The following is a 5,259-nucleotide window of genomic DNA, read 5'->3' as shown; positions in this document are numbered from 1 at the left end:
CGTTTCGATAGAGTAAATCCTTAACTAATTTGTTCAACAAAGATTTATGGATGGTAAACGCTCGGAGTCCTAGTATGTCTGAAAGTGTCTTTATTTTGATCTCTTACTTAAATATTATTAGTTTTCGATTCTGTCTAAAGCGCTAGGTTCAAACTTATTTTTATCCTTAGACTTTTGAGGTTGTCACCAACGACAAGGTGGAATCCAATCTGATTTTTGTTCCTTCGTGGGCAATCTGTTTTCTTTCCTCTTTAGTTTTTGTTTGTTTATTTTGCTTTATAATCTTTCAGGATTTTCCCTTCATCCTCGTTTTGAAATTTCCCAGGGGTGCGGGTAGGTGCGTGCTCATCTGTTTCATTCATTCCGATCGACTGTCAGCAAATTCATTAAAACCCAGTCGTCGTGTCTCTGTTTGACGCTGGATCATTTTATTAGAACTTTTTTCTCTCCTCCATTCTCTCAACTCTCCGTATATGAAATTCATAGGAGATGGATTTAGGAGTGGTTGGATTATTCAGGAAAGAATTCGTTTTCAGCTACACTCTTCTTCTATTCATCTGATATGGCGAGTTCTGAATTCAACCATATTTTAAATTTCTGAGACCCCTTATTTGGTCCTTTGTCTTCATTCACGCCGTCCTCGCCACATCTCCCGCATTCTCTCCAGGCATTTCTTTGTCTGAGGCAACGAAATGCTTCATGAGAACACAGAAACCTTGTCAGCGCTCCCTGGTATTTCAAATAGCTTGACGATTTTGCAGTCACAGTTGACCTTGACCTTGGTCACATGCAGGACGATCTGAAAAAAGTAACACAGCCAGAAGTGATACTATTTAAAAAAAAATAACACCTGTCAAGGGTGAAGTTACCAATTTCAAGATTCACTTTAAGCCGAAGCAACGTGAGACTCACTCTATTCCCCCAAAAAGGGACAAAGACGTTCAATAGACATCATCTGAAATGCTGTAGGAGTTCTGCCTTTGCTGTTCTGACTTGTCACACGGCTCTGTCAGTAACCTACATTTAGATTGTTCTCTTATGAAAGAAAGATGTTCCATTTTTTTGTTCAAAAAGAAATAATGCAGAAGTCAATTCAGCAGCTTTTTATTCATAGAACAGATTTAAATTTATCTGAGGAACTAAAGATATTAATTGCAATATTATTTATAATAGCACAAATTGAAAACAACCCAAATGGCCCAAAAGAAGGGAGAAGAAAGCAAATCATGGTTCATTCACTCAAAGAATGTTATGTAGACATTAAAAATAATAGCTATGAAAATTCAGTGGCAAGATGGGGAATACTTATATAAGATTAAATGAAAAAACAGGATATACAATTATACGTATGCTACTATTACAACTGTGCATATGTAAAATACACTTGAAAACAGGAAAATAGAAATGTTATTTGTGATAATGGATTGTGATACTCTTTATGGGGGAATTTCCTTTGCTTGCTTTTCAAAGCCAAAGTTTTATAATTTGAGATGACTTTTACAGTATTAGATTCTTTAGGAAAATATTTAGCAGAGGTGGGGAACGTGACAGAGTACTCAGTAGTCAGAGCCAGGAGTCCTGGATTCCCACGATGGCTCTGCTCTGGGCTGGCTGCCCCGGGACTACTCCGGCTTCTGCATGCGTTTCGAATTATTGTTTTTGTCGCCTTTTCCGTAGATCTTATCCTGTGTACTTTCTATACGTCCAAAATTCTTCTGACTTTCCAGTCTGTACTGTTATGGATTTTTTCTCTCTTAATTTGTAATTGCTGCCATTTTATGGCCTTTGGAGTCAGAGGCAAGTGGCGCTTCGTACATCATCTTGTTATGTCTCCGTTGTTTATTTTTTGTTAACTAATCATACTTATTCATAATCTTTATTCTCCTAATGTGATTTCTCCCATAAATCTTTGTTTTCTGCCACGAAGTCTCATCTAATTGCATTTGGAAATTTAACCCACGAGACTGGGCATAGAATATTGTGCGTTATTTCTAACTCACCTTTATTTGAAGATTTACTTCAGTCTTTAATAATATCTTGCCTCTTTGAGTTAAATAAACTTCAGAATTCTCATGGTATTGATTATGGATCTAGAATCTTACTCTTTGCTCTGTATAGCTTCAGTGGGAGGAAAAGCTTAGCATTGATTATATAACAGCATACTGAAGGTGAAAACTCATGGGCTCTGCTTTTCGCTGAGGCTCCGGCTTATGGACCAACTTAATCTGTCTTATCTTATCTGACATAGATTTCGTGATGGCCACCACTGTGTTGGCCAGCCTGGATCCATGTATTTTAAATATAGTACCAGTGGGTAAGTAGTCACGATTGACTAAATTATGAGTCATTAAGATATTAATCCAATAGCTGTCTACCTTTTAAAGTGTGGCTACTAGAAGATTCAAAATTACACCTGTAGCTTACTTTTATAGCTTGTATTATATTTCCGTTGGACTGTGCTAGCATAGAGTCCAGAAATAGATCTGTAAATATATGATTAATTAATTTTTGACCAAAATGCCAAGGCAAATCAGTGGGGGGAAAAAGCTTCATCTTCCACTCTGCTGCCTGAAGCAAAGTATAAGTTATTGGCTCTTTAGGGGTCCTTCATTCACAAAGCTCCCCCTGAATGCCAGGCCCTGGCCAAGCTGACACCTCGTGGTGTCCACGGTGGCCATCCAGGCTCGGCATTGGCCACACAGGGCTGGAGCAGATAGGGCGGCTCAGACTCCTCGACCAGGCAGGCCGAGGGCACCTCACTTTGGAGCGGTGAACTGTGGATGGTTGCTGATTGAACTGGGTCACTCACGTGGATGGCCGTGACAAAGGCTGAGCCAGAGGAGGGACAGGAGCAATGGCTGCGTTCACTGGGTGCTGGCTACTCTCTGCTGAGACCCCGGGAACCATGCGGCTGCTGGAATCTGAGACTCGCTTTCTGCGTTTCACAGACGAAGCCGCCGTGAGCATTGGGGGCATGGCTTCTTGCGCATGACAGGCAGCGTAGGCCCAGAGGCAGAACTCTTGCGTTGGAGGGACAAGAATTTAATGTATTTATAGATGCTGGTAGATTGCCTTCCACATCGGGGTACAACTGTTCCCATTTCCTATGCCTTTGAATATAGGGTTTAAAATATCTTTTTAAAATACGGAGCATCTGGCTTATGTATAACGCTATTATCATTTTAGAGGCTCTATTTTCTCTAGCGCCCGTGTGAGTGCATCTCCCGATCACGTACTGTGCTGGGCGCTGTCCCGGGTGCTGAAAACGCAGCCGGAAGCCACACAAAGGCATCCTGTCCTCCCTGTGGTGCTTCCGCAAGGCGTGGGTGAGACAAAGCGGACAAGCGCAGGTCTGACAGGGTAACAGACAGTGACGGGGTGGGCAGTGGGTGGAGGACAGCTGATGCGGCCTTAGGACGATAAAGAAAGCCTCTCTAATGCGGTGACATTTGAGCAAAGATCAGAATGAGGCGATAAATATCAGAGGATCGATGACATGTTGACTAAGTGAATTGTATATTGTATACAAAACATTTCCATGCAGAGCAGCACGTGTCTGGGAGATAATGCACTCGGCTCTTGTGTTCCACACAGCTGGCTCCAGCTGCAGATGATGGAGGACCACGCATTTGGACCGATCTCAGACCCCGACTGGACCAAAGCGAAGACGTTTTTCAAACCAATAAACGATAGGGCTTGTTTCAACTAACTATGTACACAGCTATGTTCTACCCACAACAGTAGTTGTCAACCCTTAATCAGCACAACCGCCTGTCCAGAATTTAAACTTTGCTGGTTTAAATCTTCGTGGGCACATACCCCTTTGCCTGCGTTTGAGTGGATTCAGCTTCATACATTTTGTTAAGCCCTGGTGGTCTTGTTTTATTCTTTGACGGTATCCATTCTGATCTAAATAAAATAAATATATCGAGAGTCAAATATGTTAAAAGGCCGGAAGTGAGATTTGCATGTCTGTAAAGCCTTGCATGTGTGAAGATGAGTTTAATTTTGGTTTATTTGTTTTCCGTGGACTGAATATTCTTCCTTCCTGTAGCTGATGCCACTGAAACGTGGCACCCAGGGCACGCTCACAACGTTGGTGGCCTTACCTTGAGGTTGTGCCGAGAATAATGACCACAGGTGGAAACTTACTCTCAAAAGCCTTCTGAGCAGTTCTTTAACTCAGGGGAAGCCAGAAAAAAATCACTTTGAAATTCAGGAAGCGAGACTATTTTCTGCAACAGATGAGCTGCTAGAGATTACGTGTCCTTTCAGCTGTCTTGCTTTCTAAGGAATGTTATTATTTTTTTTGCTGATCAAGTGTCCGATTGGCTATTCTGGACACTCAGTGAGTGAAAATGTATGCAGTCAGGAGCTGAGCTATTATTCGGCATCTTTTGTTTATGATGCTGATGATTACAATGAACATGGTATCATCATTCGAGGCACATTTTTCCTTAAACTTCTGTGCTATTCTGTTAGTGCGATTCAATAAAGACATAACACGAACATAAAAAATACCGCGCGATGCCTCATGTACTTCAAAGTGGAATCTATACACTACATATAATATATTAATATATTGAGATATGTATTACATTACATTCCTACAATGACTTGGTTGTTTGATTATCTCAATCCTTGGAGGTATAGCGTTAGATCAGATTGAATGAGCAGAAACCCAGTTTGATTGTTGAAATAGCAATCAAATCTCATGTTCTGGTGGGAGTTGATCCGCCGGAACGTGGCTCATTAATTAGGTTGGAGCTGGGCTTTTCGAGCCTTCGCATGCATCGGAGTTAGCGGGGATCCCGTTAAAACGCAGAGTCTGACTCAGGAGGCCCGGGACGGGACCCGAGAACCTGCATTTCTAACCAGCCTTCAAGCGATGCAGATGCTGCTGGCCCGGGGACCACACTCTGAGCAGCAGGGGGTTAGAGCTTTCCATGGGGTGTGCTTGGAGCCGCTGGTGTGCAAACACCTCTCGGGGTTCTGTCTCTCCACAGCGGAGTGGGGCCTGGCAGTGTCTGGGCAGTGTCACATGCCCACCCCTGTACCAATCGCTATCGTCAGTGACTGGATTGTGTCTCCTCCCTACCCCAAAGATTTTGAAGTCCGGCCCTCCAGAACCTGTAGATGTGACCTGATTTGGAAATAAGGTCAGTGCATAGGGTGAACCCTAATCCAGTATGACTGGTGTCCTCATAAAATGAGGAAATTTGGACACGTGGGCTTTCTGGAATAACTTTGAGGGAGAAC

The 5,259-nt window shown here is 42.6% G+C and overlaps 1 long non-coding RNA gene across 1 annotated transcript in view; it reads left to right on the top strand.

Annotated features, from left to right (window-relative positions):
- LOC111742277 overlaps positions 1–3,939 on the top strand; it is a 6,360-nt gene extending 2,421 nt beyond the window's left edge. The window contains exon 2 of the long non-coding RNA XR_002781245.1: positions 3,595–3,939. This is a non-coding gene — a long non-coding RNA (uncharacterized LOC111742277). The remainder of the gene's footprint in view (positions 1–3,594) is intronic.
- The last annotated feature ends 1,320 nt before the right edge of the window (positions 3,940–5,259 follow it).

The sequence above is a fragment of the Pteropus vampyrus genome, unplaced genomic scaffold (assembly GCF_000151845.1).
Source record: "Pteropus vampyrus isolate Shadow unplaced genomic scaffold, Pvam_2.0 Scaffold90, whole genome shotgun sequence".
In the NCBI taxonomy this organism is placed as follows: domain Eukaryota; kingdom Metazoa; phylum Chordata; class Mammalia; order Chiroptera; family Pteropodidae; genus Pteropus; species Pteropus vampyrus.
The sequence above is the reverse complement of the archived record's forward strand: the minus strand, read 5'-3'. Positions and strand labels throughout refer to the sequence as shown.